Raw genomic sequence first — 15,944 nt, forward strand, 5'->3', positions numbered from 1 at the left:
TGCTCAAAAGCTTAATTTTTTGTTCTAGAACTGTTTTTGTTCTAATTTAATGTGAATTCTATTTTTATCAGTTATTATTTTGCTTTGAAATATTGTGTATAGCATTTATACTATTAGAGGAGTGTCTATAATGTCTGTAATTTTTAAAAACTAGAGTCTTTTCCTCTCTGACCTCAGCTGCAGCAATTTCTTACTTGACACATCCCCTAAAGGCAAGGGAATTAAAAGCAAAAATGAACTACTGGGACCTTATGAAGATAAAAAGCTTCTGCACAGCAAAGGAAACAACCAACAAAACTAAAAGGCGCCCAACGGAATGGGAAAAGACATTTGCAGATGACATATCGGACAAAGGGCTAGTATCCAAAATCTATAAAGAGCTCACCAAACTCCACACCCGAAAAACAAATAACCCAGTGAAGAAATGGGCAGAAAACATGAATAGACACTTCTCTAAAGAAGACATCCGGATGGCCAACAGGCGCATGAAAAGATGCTCAACGTCGCTCCTCATCAGGGAAATACAAATCAAAACCACACTCAGATATCACCTCACGCCAGAGTGGCCAAAATGAACAAATCAGGAGACTATAGATGCTGGAGAGGATGTGGAGAAATGGGAACCCTCTTACACTGTTTGTGGGAATGCAAATTGGTGCAGCTACTCTGGAAAACAGTGTGGAGGTTCCTCAAAAAATTAAAAATAGACCTACCCTATGAGCCAGCAATAGCACTGCTAGGAATTTACCCAAGGGGTACAGGAGTACTGATGCATAGGGGCACTTGTACCCCAATGTTTATAGCAGCACTTTCAACAATAGCCAAATTATGGAAAGAGCCTAAATGTCCATCAACTGATGAATGGACAAAAAAATTGTGCTTTATATACACAATGGAGTACTATGTGGCAATGAGAAAGAATGAAATATGGCCCTTTGTAGCAACATGGATGGAACTAGAGAGTGTTATGCTAAGTGAAATAAGCCATACAGAGAAAGACAGATACCATATGTTTTCACTCTTATGTGGATCCTGAGAAACTTAACAGAAACCCATGGGGGAGGGGAAGGGGGAAAAAAAAAGAGGTTAGAGTGGGAGACAGCCAAAGCATAAGAGGCTCTTAAAAACTGAGACCAAACTGAGGGTTGATGGGGGATGGGAGGGAGGGGGGGGTGGGTGATGGGTATTGAGGAGGGCACCTTTTGGGATGAGCACTGGGTGTTGTATGGAAACCAATTTGACAATAAATTTCATATATTGAAAAAAAAATTAAAATTAAGATATTCAATTAAAAGAAAAAAAACTAGAGTCTTTTGTAGATCCTATCTACGTGACATTTAGGAACATATATGACATATACTGATACATTCCACTTTCAACCATTGTTTTGAATGCACATTTTTCTTACAGCCTTAATTATATTTTTGTTTTAATGGATTTCCTTAAATCCAGACACTTTTATACATGTGAATAAACTTTATACTAAATAACTGTTACTTGTTTCAATTAAACATTCTTCTTATGTAATGCGAAAAATATTGTGAATTTAATGTGAACAGCGCATTTCAAAACAGTGTTTACAGCATGGTGTTGCTGTGAATATCTTCTATTTAAGTGGGGCTAGCCTTCTATTTAAACAATTTTGTTACACTTGTGAAAGTGCTATTTTCCTTTTTATTTTTTAAGTTTATTTATTTTGAGAGAGACAGGGACAGTGCAAGTGAGGGAGGGGCAGAGAGAGAGGGAGAGAGAGAGAATCCCAAGCTGGCTTTGTGCCACCAGCCCAGAGCCCAATATGGGGCTCAAACCCACCAAGCCATGAGATCATGACCCCAGCCAAAACCAAGGGTTGGACACTTAACCGACTGAGCCACCCAGGTGCCCTGAACGTGCTATTTTCTTTGATGCAGTTGTTTTTAAAAAAATTTTTTAGCGTTTTAATTTATTTTTGAGAGACAGAACAGTAGCGGGGGAGGGGCAGAGAGAGAGAGGGAGACACAGAATCTGAAGCAGGCTCCAGGCTCTGAGCTGTCAGCACAGAGCCCAACGTGGGGCTTGAACTCACCGTGAGATCATGACCAGAGCTGAAGTCAGTCTCTCAACCGACTGAGCCACCCAGGTGCCCCTTAACACAGTTTTAGTATTTAATATGTTGTTTGAGGCAAATATATTACTCCTCAAAACTGAATTTATTTCTGTGGCCTATATCTATACATAACCTAAAAATGATAAGAAAATGTAGTAATGTTATATTAAATTATGGGAATAACATTACTTCCAGCTTAAGAGAAACATATTAAGTAATACTGAGTATCCAAGCACCTGGCTGGCTCAGCAGAGTATCTGACTCTTGACCTCAGGGTCGTGAGGGCAAGCCTCATGGGGGTGTAGAGATTATTTAAAAATAAAGGTTTTTAAAAAGTAATACTAAGCATCATACCCATAAATAAACACTGGTTATTATTAAACGTTACTTCATGCTAAACATTTAGACTACCTCAAAATTTTTTTGTATCCAATTGAGTTATACACAAATGTTAATACTTATACTCCTTAAAATTATAATTTTTAAAATTTTCTTATTGTTTATTTAAAAAATTTTTTTGTTTAATGTTTATTTTTGAGAGACAGAGCTCGAGTGGGGGAGGGGCAGAAAGAGAGGGAGACACAGAATCCAAAGCAGGCTCCAGGCTCTGAGCTGGCAGCACAGAGCCAGATGTGGGACTTGAACTCACGAACGGCAAGATCATGACCTGACCTGAAGTCAGAAGCTTAACTGACTGAACTACGCAGGCGCCCCTCCTTAAAATTACTTTAATCAAGGGAACAAGAAGAGAAGCTAGTTACTGGGAGAAAATATTTGCAAAATACTCATCTGATAAAGGACTCTTGTCCAAATTATACAAAGAACGCTTAGAAATCAACAATAAGAAAACTAACAACTCTGATTTTTAAAATGGACAAAAGAACTGAACAGCCACCTCACCAAAGAAAATGTGTGGATGGCAAGTAAGGATGTCAGCATCGTATGTCATTAGAGAATTGCAAATAAAAGCAACTAAGAGTTACCACTACACACCTATTTAAAATGACCAAAATCTATAACACAAACACTAAGTGTTGGTGACAATGTAGAGCAACAAGAACTCTCATTTATTGCTGGTTGAAGTACAAAATGGTACAGTCACTTTCGAGGACAGTTTAGCAGCTTCTTACATAACTAATTATGCTTACCGTTTGATCCAGCAATCATGCTCCTTATTATTTACCCAAATGAGTTGAAAATGTACATCCACACAAAAACCCTCACATCAGTGTTTATAACAGTTTTACTTACAATTGCCAAAACTTGGAAGCAACCAAGATGCCCTTCAGTAGGCAAATAAACCATGCTACTTTAAGGTAATGGAATGGGGGGGTTGGTGAGCCTGAGTGGCTCAGTTGATTAAGGCTCCCACTTCGGCTCGGGTCATGATCTCACGGTTTATGGGTTCTTTGTAACTCCTTTATCAGGTGAATCTTTTGCAATTATTTTCTCCTAGTAACTAGCTTTTCTTCTCATTCCTTTGATTGTGGGGTTGAGCTCTGTGCTGACAGCTTGGAGCCTGGAGCCTGCATTGGATTCTGTGTCTCCCTCTCTTTCTGCCCTTCCCCCACTCACCCTCTGTCTGTCGGTCTCTCTCTCTCTTTCTCAAAAAATAAATAAACATTAAAAGATAATGGAATAGAGGCATCTGGGGGGCTCAGTTGGTTAAGCATCCAACTTTGGTTCAGGTCATGATCTCACGGTTCATGAGTTCGAGCCCCACATCAGGCTCTGTGCTGACAGCTCAGAGCCTGGATCCTGCTTCAGATTCTATGTCTCCCTCTCTCTCTCTGTCTCTCCCCTGCTCATTCTCTCTCTCTCTCTCTCTCTCTCTCTCAAAAGTATACATTAAAAAAATGTTTTTTGAGATAATGGAATATTATTCAATGCTAAAAAGAAATTAACTATCAAGCCATGAAAACACATGATGGAAATGGAAATGCATGTTACTAAGTGAAAAAAGCCAATCTGGAAAGTCTATATCCTGTATGATTCCAATTTCGCCTGGAAAGGTGAAACTATGGGAATAGTAGAAAGACCAGTGGTTGTAAGGGATTAGGGGTGATAGGTGGAGCAGAGAGGATTTTTAAGGCAGTGAAACTACTCTGTATGATATTTTAATGGTAAATACATGTCATTACATGTTTGTCCAAATCCACAAATTGCACAACAGCAAGAGTGAACTGCAATGTAAACTATGGACTTTGGGTGATAATGATGTGTCAACATAGGTTCATTGATTAAAACAAATGTACCACTGTGGTGTGGGATGTTGATAGTGGGGGATGTTGTTTGTGGGAGGAGGACAGAGGGTATTGGGAATTCTCTGTACTTTCCAATCAATTTTGCTTTGACCCTAAACCTGCTCTAAAAAGTAAAGTTTATTAATAAAAAAAAATTTTTAAGACAAAGGTTTCCTAGGGCCAATTGAAAGGTTTTTTTTTAATACTTCTTTATATGCTATTAAAGATTAGGGGGGAAATGAATTGGCTTAGTAATTATTTTTGTGTATATTTAACTAGACAAAGCCTATAAGTGAAATTTCAAGGGAGTCAAAAATATATCCTAGATTTTGATTACTGTGATGAGATTGTGAAAGAAACACAGATACAAATTTTTAAAAACTACATGGCATAGCCACATCATCTAAGGAGGAACCTGTCCTAACAGTTTAGTGAATATGCTTCGAACAGAAACACTAATTTACAGGGCACCTAGATGGCTCCACTCATGCTCTAGCGCCCTCTCTCAAGAATAAACATTAAAAAATAAAAGAAACACTAATATGGAGAAGAAGAACTTTGGGGATTACAACCATAAAGATTTAGGAGGTGGGGTTGATTAGAGATACCCGTACAAAGTTAGTGCAATATTGTCTAGAATCCATTGCTGATTCTAAGCATATTTTTCTCACTCAAAGATTGGAAGAAATGATGCAGTCACTTGTAAATTGGTTAGGAGACAGGTCTAAAAGATAGAAGTCAGAACTCTAGTTGAAAGTCACAAAAGCTTGGGCCACCTGGCTGGCTTAGTCAGAAGAACATAGGACTCTTGATCTCAGGGTCGTGAGTTCCAACCCCATGTTGAGCATGGAGTCTACTTAAAATAATAATAATTTTTTTAAATAAAAAATGGTTCTAAAAAAGGAAAAACACCAAGATTCTAATTGACCAGGCATGGGTCATATTTGCGAGCAGGCCTGGTTCATGTACCTATCTTGTATCCAGAGTGCAGCATATTTTGATTGGAAGTTGGGGAGAGACAGTTCCCTGAAAGAAGTGGATGCTATTACTAAATCAGGGGCAAAAGGATGTTGAGCAGAAAAACCAGAAGCTCTCATCAGATCAAAAACCATCCTTGGGGAGCTTGGCTAGTTCAATTGGTAGAGCACAGTAGAGCATGCAACTCTTGATCTCGGGGTTGTGAGTTTGATTCCCATGTTGGCTATAGAAATGACTTAAAAATAAAGTCTTAAAAAAAATCATTCGAAGACAGGTGGCGAGACTAGTTAGGATCTCTTGTACCAAACCAGATGAGGTGGGGCAGGGACTAAACAGTCCAGAAACAACAGGACAGTCAGAAAGAAGGCTATTAGGGGTACCTGGGTGGCTCAATTGAGTAAGCGTCCAACTTCAACTCAGGTCATGAACTCATGATTTGTGAGTTTGAGCCCCACATCAGGCTCTGTACTGTCTGTCAAGCTCTGTGCTAACAGCTCAGAGCCTGGAGCCTGCTTTGGATTCTGTGTGTCCCTCTCTCTCTGCCCCTCCCCTGCTCATGCTCTGTCTCTGTCTCTCTCTCTCTCTCTCTCTCAAAAATAAGTAAACATTTAAAAAATTCTTTAAAAAAAAGAAAAAGGCTATTAGACAGTAGCCCTAACCTCATTTGCATTTCAAACCGATTACATTTGTTGAGGACTGTAGTCGTTTTCTTTTGCTGTATAACAAATTTAATGCCTTCAAACAATACACATTTATTATCCCACAGTTCCTGAGTCAAGAGTCCAGGCGCAGCTTACAAGGTCCTCTCCTCCGTGTCTAACAAGGCTGCAATCCAGGTGCTGGCCAAGCTGTGTTCTCATCTGCAGGCTTCAATGTGGAAGAACCCACTTTTGTGCTCACTCAGTTTGATGGCAGAATTCAATTCCTTGATCTGTAGGACTGAAAGCCCTTATAGGCTGGAAGCTAAAGGCCGACCTCAGCTGCAGAGGTTACTTGCATTTTCTAGAAGCTGTTTGCTGTTCCCTCCACATAGGATTTACCAACATGGGCACTTTATCAACCCAGCTGAGAGATCTTTGGAGTGTGTCTGCTAGAAAAGGAAGCCTTATGTCATGTAACATAATCCCAGCAGTGATATCCCATTACTTTTGCTACTTTCTATTGGTTAGAACAAAGTCACAAGTTCCACCTGCACTTGAGGAGAGGAGAGTTACAAAGGTATGAATACAGACCTGAGGAATCATTGGGGACCACCTTACGGTCTGTATACCATAAGCATCTATCATGTGCCAATTTCTAGGCCAAATAGTTTCTCTATTATCTCTCAGTTCATATGAGTATGTTAAAAAGTCTTTCAGTTATAAAGTGTTATAGAAATGTGAGTAAACACCTAATACTAATATTATTATTGTTTCTCGAAGACTTTGCAATGTCTCAGTATTTACCATTTTCATTCATCTTGTTCATTTTTCTACAATTGTTAGCATTAAACAGTCTTGAATAGGTTAAAGTGTTTATATAAAAGACAATATTTTTTAAAGTTTTTTTAATGTTTATTTTTGAGAGAGAGACACACAGAGCACGAGCGAGGGAGAGGCAGAGAGAGAGGGAGGAACAGAATCCAAAGCAGGCTCTAGGCTCTGAGCTGTCAGCACAGCTTGAATTCAGGAGAGCCATGAAATCATGACCTGAGCCAAAGTCATATGCTTAACCAACTGAGCTACCAGGCACCCCTAAAAGACAATAATATTGAGAATAATTTGGGGAAATTGGTCCTATTCCTCAGTTAGCCAAGGCACACCCAAAGGAAAAGGAACTAAAAAAGAGTGGGTCAGACCCTAATCCTTGAATGCCTCTGAATGTCTTCTTTACTCTCACATTTGATTTACAATTTGTTGTGTGTAATGTTCTAGGTTAAAAATCATTCTCCTTGGCATGTTGTAGACATTGCTCTAATATCTTTTTTTTTATGTTTTTATTTATTTTTGAAGGAGAGAGAGAGAGAGAGCATGAGCAGGGGAGGAGTAGAGAGAGAGGGAGACACAGAATCTGAAACGGCTCCAGGCTCTAAACTGTCAGCACAAAGCTTGATGCAGGGCTTGAACTCACGAACTGTGAGATCATGACCTGAGCCAAAGTCGGACGCTTAACTAACTGAGCCACCCATGCACCCCTGCTCTAATATCTTTTACCATCTAATTGCCATTAAGAATTCTAATAGCATTCTTGGGGTACGTGGCTGACTTAGAGGAGCATGTGGCTCTTGATCTTGGGGTTGTGAGTTTGAGCCCCACATTGGGTATAGAAACTACTTAAAAACAAGATCTAAAAATTTCTAATAGCATTCTCATTCAATTCCTTTACATATGACCTTTTATTTCCAATAGAACCTTTTTTTCCCCTTAAACCATGAAAATTTATTTTCTTACAATTCTGGAGGCTAGAAGTCTTGAGATCAACATCAGCAAAGCTGATTTCTTTGGAGGCCTCTGTACTTGGTTTGTAGATAGTCATCCTCTCTCCATGTTCTAGATGGCCTTCCCTTGATATATGTCTCAGTCCTGATCTCCTCTTCTTAGAAGGACACCCATCAGGAGTGCCTGGGTGGCTCAGTCAGTTGAGCATCTGACTGTTGATTTCGGATCAGGTCATGATCTCTTGGTTGGTGGGTTTGAGCCCCATGTCAGGTTCTGCACTGTAAGTGCAGAGCCTACTTGGGATTCTTTCTCTCCATTTCTCTCTGCCCCCCGCCCTGCTGTCTTTCTCTCTCAGAAAAAAAATCAATAAACTTAAAAAAAAAGAAAAGAAGAAGGATATCAGCCATATTGGATTAGGGCCTACCCTAAAGCCATCATGTTTACTTAACCAACCCTTTAAATATCCTATTGTCAAATCTAATCATATTCTTTTTTTTTTTTTATGTTTATTTATTTTTGAGAGAGACAGAGACAGAGCCTGAGCCTGGCAGGGGTGGGGAGTGGGGGCCTGGTTCAGAGAGACAGGGAGGCACAGAATCCGAAGCAGGCTCCAGGCTCTAAGCTGTCAGCACAGGGGGCTCAAACTCATGGACTGTGAGATCATGACCTGAACTGAAGTCGGACGCCTATCCGACTGAGCCACCCAGGTGCCCCAAATCTAGTCATATTCTTAGATACTGAAGGTTAAGGCTTCAACTTCAGTTCATCCCATAACACTGGTCTCCTGTTTTTGTTCTTGTCTCCTAAAGTCCAGTTTCCATCCTCTGGAACCTTTTCAAATCTTTTTATCCCTGGTGATCTCCAATTCATTATTTTGAGTCTTGGTATAGGTTTTCATTTATTGTTCATGGTATCTAATATCTCCTTTCAATATAGAGATCTGTGTCCCACCTCCACACCCCCAAATCTAGGAAATTTTCATCTATAATTTTTGGCTTCATGTATAATTTTTTCTTCTCCTTTGTTTCTTCCACTTTTTGTGTAATTCCTAATGGTTGAAATATTGGACTTCCTGAATTGATCTACTATTTTCCATTTCTTTCTCCATTTATCCTACTTTCTGCATAAGTTCTTATACTTTAACTTCCAACTCTAACAAATTTTAACTTTTTTTAAGATTTTATTTTTCTATATAACCTCTACCCCCAATGTGGGGCTTGAACTCACAACCATGAGATCAAGAGTTGCAAGCTCTACCAACTGAGCCAGTCAGGCACCCCAAATTTTAACTTTTTGAGATTGTCATGCTTTAATTTCCAAAAGCATTGTTTATATTCTATGAATTGTTTCTGACATTTATAACAACTTTACTTGTGTATAATTTACATGCTATAAAATGAAGCCATCTTCAGTGAGCAGTTCCATGAATTTTAACAAAAATTGACACCAATGTAATAATCATCCCAAGTGCAGAAAGTTCCCATTTGTCCCTTTCTGAGTCTCTAGCCTCAGGCTACCACTGATCTACTTTATATCACTATAGATTAGTTTGCCTATGTTAGAATTTTACATAAATCGAATCACATGACATGTATTCTTCAGTGTCTGGTTTCTTTCATTCAGCAGAATATTGTTGAACATATTTGTAGTTTATTTCTATTTATTGGTGAATAGATTTTCATTGTATTGATATTTATCCATTCATCTGCTGATAAGCACTTATGAATAAAGCTACTATGAACATTCATTTATGAGTCTTTGTGTAGATACATTCTTTCAGTTCCTTCGGGTAAATACCTAGGAGTAGAACAGCTAGTAATAGGTGAGTGTATGCTTAACTTTATAAGAAACTACCAAGTTGTTTCTCAAAGTGGTAGAACTATTTTACACTCCCAAAAGGAATGTATGAAGGTTCCAATGGCTCCATATCCTTGCCAAGTCTTGCTGTTATCAGTCTTTTAATTTTATGCACTCTGGTGGGTATGTAGTGGTATCTCATTGTAATTTTAATTTGCATTTTCCTGATGAGTGATGATAGAATATACCTTTTTATATGCTTGTTAACCATTCATATAACTTCTTTTATCAAGTGTTTATTAAAATCTGTGACCACTTGGGGCGCCTGGGTGGCGCAGTCGGTTAAGCGTCCGACTTCAGCCAGGTCACGATCTCGCGGTCCGTGAGTTCGAGCCCCGCGTCAGGCTCTGGGCTGATGGCTCAGAGCCTGGAGCCTGTTTCCGATTCTGTGTCTCCCTCTCTCTCTGCCCCTCCCCCGTTCATGCTCTGTCTCTCTCTGTCCCAAAAATAAATAAAAACGTTGAAAAAAAAATTAAAAAAAAAAATCTGTGACCACTTGATTGATTGATTGATTTGGGTGCGGGGAGCAGGCAAGCATGGGGAGAGGGCCAGAGGGGGAGGGAGAGAGAGAGAATCTTTTTTTTTTTTTTTTTAATTCTTTTTTTTTTTTTTCAACGTTTATTTATTTTTGGGACAGAGAGAGACAGAGAATGAACGGGGGAGGGGCAGAAGGAGAGGGAGACACAGAATCGGAAACAGGCTCCAGGCTCTGAGCCATCAGCCCAGAGCCTGATGCGGGGCTCGAACTCACGGACCGCGAGATCGTGACCTGGCTGAAGTCGGACGCTTAACCGACTGCGCCACCCAGGCGCCCCGAGAGAGAGAGAATCTTAAGCAGGCTCCATGCTCAGCGCACAGCCCAACACAGGGTTTCATCCAATGACCCTGGGATCATGACCTGAGCAGAAATCAGAAGTTGGATGCTCAACCAACTGTGCCACCCAGGCGCCCCTCTGTGGCCATTTTTTAAATTGCCTTGTTTATCTTAACTTTTGAGTTTTAAAGAGTTCTGTATATGTTCTGGAGATAAGTCTCTTGTCATGTATGTGTTTGGCAGATATTTTCTCCTAGGTTGTGGCTTGCCTTTTCATCTTCTTAACAGTGTCTTTCAAAGAGCAGAAGAGTCCAATTTATCAGCTTTTCTTGTAATGTTCATTGTCTTTTTGTGTGTCCTGCCAAGAAATTATTGTCTGCCCCATAGTTGTGAAGATTTCCTTATGTTTTCTCCTGGACATTGTGTAGTTTCAGCTTTTACATGTAAGTCTAATTTTTATGTGTATATGGAGTTAGGGTCAAGGTTCATTCCCCATCCCCCCCATCGAACTATGTAGTTGTGTTAGCAGGATGTATTTACAAGGCTATCTTTTCCCCACCAAATTATCTAAATTATATTGGAGCCTTTGTCAGAAATCAATTGAAGATACATTTGGGGTTCTCTGTTCCATTGGTCCCTATCCTTATGCCAATATCATACTGTTTTGCTCACTGCAGCTTTGTAGTTGAATCTTGAAAATAAATAGCATAAGTCTTCCAACTTTATTCTTTTCCCGAATTACTTTGGCTATTGAAAGTATTCTGCATTTCCATATATATTTTAGAATCAGCTTGTCAACTTCTAAACCAAAATACTTTGGAGAATTTTACTAAGATTGAGTTTAATTTATAGAAAAATTTAAGGAGGGGGTGCCTGGGTGGTTCAGTCGGTTAAACGTCCAATTTCAGCTTAGCTCGTGACCTCAAAATTCTGTGAATTTAAGCCCCACATCGGGCTCTCTGCTGTCATTGCAGAGCCTGCTTCAGATTCTCTGTCCTCCTGTCTCTCTGCCCCTGCTCCACTCATTCTCTCTCTCTCTCTCAAAAATAAACATTTAAAAAAAAGAAAACTTTGGGGTACCTGGGTGGCTCAGTCGGTTAAGCATCTGACTTCAGCTCAGGTCATGATCTCACAGTTTGTGTGTTCAAGCTCCACATTGGGCTCCATGTTGACAGTGTGGAGCCTACTTAGGATTCTCTCTCTCCCTCTCTCTGCCCCTCCCACAATTGCCCTTTCTCTCTCTCTCAAAATAAATAAATAAACTTTAAAAAGAAAAATTTAAGGAGAATCCACCTCTTTTTTAAGAGCTAATAGCTCAGAGCCCCAATGCGGGGCTTGAACCCACGAACCATAAGACCATAACCTGAGCCGAAATAAAGAGTCAAATGCCCAACTGACTGAGCCACCTAGGCGCCCCACTCTCTCTTTTTTTAAGAAGAAGAATCAACTTCTTAACAATTGAGTCCTCCATTCCATAATACATTTTTCAAGATATTGAGGCCTTTTAAATTTTTCATCAATGTTCATAGGTTTCAGTGTATAAGTGTTGTATATATTTTGTTAAGTTCATCTTTAAGTAGTTCATGTATTTTTACACTATTTCAAGTGGTATTTTAAAAATTTGATTTCTAACTCCTAGGTGTATACCCAAGAGTATTAAAAACATGCATTCACACAAAAATTTGTGTACAAATAGTCATAGCAGCATTAATCATATGACCAAAGTGTGGAAATACTCAAATGTCCACCAACCTATGAATGAATACACAAATGTGGCCTATCCATTCAATGGAATATTATTCAGTGGTAAAAAGGAATGAAGTGCTGATATATGCTGCAACATGATGAACCTTGAAAACATTATGCTAAGTGAAAGAAGTCAGACACAAAAAGGCCATTCATAGCATATCGTTCCATTTACGTGAAATGTCCAGATTAGGCAAATCCACTGAGATAGAAAGTAGATTAGCGGTTATCAGAGGTTAGAAGAAAGAGGGAATAGGGAATGTTTGATGATGGCTATGAGGGAATTTGGGGTGGTGGTGGTGGTGATGTAAATGTTCTAGAATAAGGTAGTGGTGATGGCTGCACAATCTTATGAATACACTCAAATCCACTGAATTGTATACTCTAAAATGGTGAATTTTATGTTTTGTGAATTATGTCTCAATCTTTAAAAATCTCATTCTCCAATTGTTTATTGCTACTATATACAAATATGATGTTTTTTATTTATTGACCTTGTATCCTGTGATCTTGTAAAATTCAATTATCAGTTCTACTTTTTTCAGTAAATTCCTTAGGATTTTCAATGACATAATCATGACATTCACAAAGAGAGTTTTACTTTTTTATTTATATTTCCTTCATCTTATTGCACTGACTAACCCTACAAAATGGTGTATGAAAGAAAGAGATATTGGAAGAAAATGTGGCAAATGTTAACATTTATGAAATGTTAATGAATGATTTAAAGGTATTTTTTGTACTATTCTTTAACTTTCTTTATGTCAAATAAAAAGTTTAAAATCAAAAACCAAAAACTATGTGTGTGCCAAGCACAGTTCTTTTTTTTTTTAATTTTTAAAAAATGTTTATTTATTTTTGAGAGAGACAGAGACAGAGCGTGAGCAGGGGAGGGGCGTGAGTAAGGGAGGGGGGGAGAGAGAGAGGGAGACACAGAATTTGACTCAGTCTCCAGGCTCTGACTGTCAGCACAGAGCCTGACGCGGGGTGAACTCACAAACCGACCTGAGCCAAAGTCGGACGCCCAACCGACTGAACCACCCAAGCGTCCCTGTTCTAAGCACAATTCTAAGTGTATATGAAATTATTTAATTCTCTCAACACTTTGGTGAAGCAGTGGAAACGGAGACCCAGAAAGGTTGAGTAGCTTACCCAAGGTCCCAACAGTAAGCAGCAGAAGCAGTATTTGAATCAAAGCAGCCTGGTTCCAGAGTCTATGCTCTTTAACCATTGTGCTATTCTGTCTCTCCAAAGGGTACATCTTTAGTTTGTATTTTATTCACAAGGACATTCATAGTAGGTCAGCCCCTCTAATTTATTTAGTTTCCATTAGGTTATGTTTCTCAACTGGAATTCCTCTTAATCTCAGGTTTTTGTTTTGTTTATTTATTATTAATTGTGGCGGCTGGAGAAGAACCACTGAACTTTATTGACTTTAGTAGATAAGTGTCTGAAAAAAACTGGTAGAGAGTTGTCACTCAAATCAAGATGGCACAGAAGGTGAGGATGCTCAGGTCACAAGGATACCTTGTATAGTGCTTGGGGCAGAGGGACTTATGTCTGAAACTAACTGTAAAGAGAAAAGGGACCAGTTGTGATTCTAAGCTCATCAGTACTATAAAGCAAATAGCACAAGTGTGGCTGCTGTGACCTTAATTTCAACAAGGTAAGTCTAAATGGATCCATGCATTCATGCTGACATGGTACACTCAACATAGTGCTCTCATGGACTGTCGGTGGAAGAGAAATTGATACACTCTTTCTGGAAAATAATTTGACGATATGGATCAAGGACATGAAGGAGCAGTCATTAAGGAGCATTGAGGAGCATTTGTGCTCCAAGACAAAGAAGGTCCACTTCTAGGAATATAGCTTAAAGAATCAAAGGATTACATATTTTCAGAAAGTTGCTCATTGCAGTGTATAAAGTAAAAAATTAGAAATGAGGGGAGCCTGGGTGGCTCAGTCAGTTGAGCATTTGGCTCTTGGTTTCAGCTCAGGTCATGATCTCACAGTTCGTGAGTTTGAGCCCCACATCGGGCTCTTTGCTGACAGCGTGGAGCCTGCTTTGGATTCTCTCTCTGCCTCCCTGCTCATGCCCTCTCTCCTTCTCTTGAAATAAATAAAACTTAAAAAAAAATTAGAAATGAATGTCCAACAACAGTTGAAAAGTTAATTGAATTATGTCAATATAGTAGGACTATGATGTAGCTATCAGCATTTTAACAAAATAAGAAAACTATTATAGATAAAATTTTAGCACTAAGAATTAACCAGCCACCGTTCCATTTCCTGAATACCAGCAACTCTTATTTTGGGGCCCTGTTTTTGCTTTCTGCCTGAGCTCTAGCTACTTTTCTAGCCCTATACTTTTGAAACCAACTTCATAGAGGCCTCAGAGTTTTATAAGGTGTGTTGGTAATTGCGTGTAGGGAGCAAAGGAGAGGGCCAGCAAGACTCAGGATTCCACTTTTATCAGTATTATATACTAAGGGGGCATGTAAGCTTTCATTTGGAAGAACTACAGTGTGTTTTAAAAAAAGACCCAAGCTCACTTGTTTCACACTTTATATGGATAACATCTTTGGGATTGTCTGCCCCAGTTCTAACCTCTTGAACATGCCTTTAGAATGTAGCTTTTAGCACTTTTAACAATACTCCTTTACTCTACCTTGTTCTCTATGTCAGTCCACACCTGAAGAGGGAAGATTCAATAACAACGTTGCCTTGGGAACAGCCACTTATAAAAACATACATAAAAATTTAAAGTGCTAAAATTAAGTAGTTATATCAAATAATAGTATAAGACATGTTTCCCCAAAAGCAGAACCTGAAACAATGATTTGAATGCAGGTAGTTAATTGGGAGGCAGCAAGAATGACTGAGCAGGGAGTGGAACTGGGCAAGAGGACAAGCTAAAGGGTATATTATCAAAGTTGTTGCTGTTAGCAACAATGGCTCCCTTCCACTAGGACCACTGAGAAGGGTGCAAAATGCCTCCCATAGCAACCCATCTGGAACCCGGGAGGCTGACTTATTCACTGACTTCTGTTCTCTATGATGGGAGAGATGCAAACTCCTCTACACTCCAGCAAGCTCCAGTGGTGTCACAAAAAGTGGAATACAGAAAGACACATGCAGTGTCTTGGGATAGAATGCTGTGAGCATGAGGTAAGTCAGAACTGTCTCAGAGGTGAGCCAGGGGATGTGATGTGGGCACCAGAGGGGCCTGCTATAACATGTCATGAGCAATGCTTCCTCTGAGTTTTTAAACTTGTGAGAAAGCAGTCATATTACATGAGCAGCATAAAAATGAGCACATACACATAAATATAATAAAATTGGTATAATGAATAGTCCAGCGCTTACCTTGCTACTTTCATAAATGTTCTCCATGAGTGGATTTGTGTGTGTGCATGCGCACGTGCATAACTATGAAGAGACTGAGTTTCATTTTCTACCTTGAACAGAGCCATCACTCCATAGAAGCAGAAAAAACTTGAAGACACATTGAGCAAGAGGGCATAAGTTTCCCCAGAATTTGCAGATATTTGGGAGAAGTTTTGGACTTCCACAGGGAATGTGAGCCTACCATATCTAATCTTAAGTAACTGAGAAATTCCATATGACAAAATTGAATCTGTTACCAAGTAATGAGATGCTAGTAGTTAGTAACTATATACTAACATTAACATGCATGAAAGGGGTGCTGGGTGGCTCAGTTGGTTAAGTGTCTGACTTCGGCTCAGGTCATGATCTCACAGTTTGTGAGTTTGAGCCCCCACGTTGGGCTCTGTGCTGAC

The sequence above is a fragment of the Lynx canadensis genome, chromosome D1 (assembly GCF_007474595.2).
Source record: "Lynx canadensis isolate LIC74 chromosome D1, mLynCan4.pri.v2, whole genome shotgun sequence".
In the NCBI taxonomy this organism is placed as follows: Eukaryota; Metazoa; Chordata; class Mammalia; order Carnivora; family Felidae; genus Lynx; species Lynx canadensis.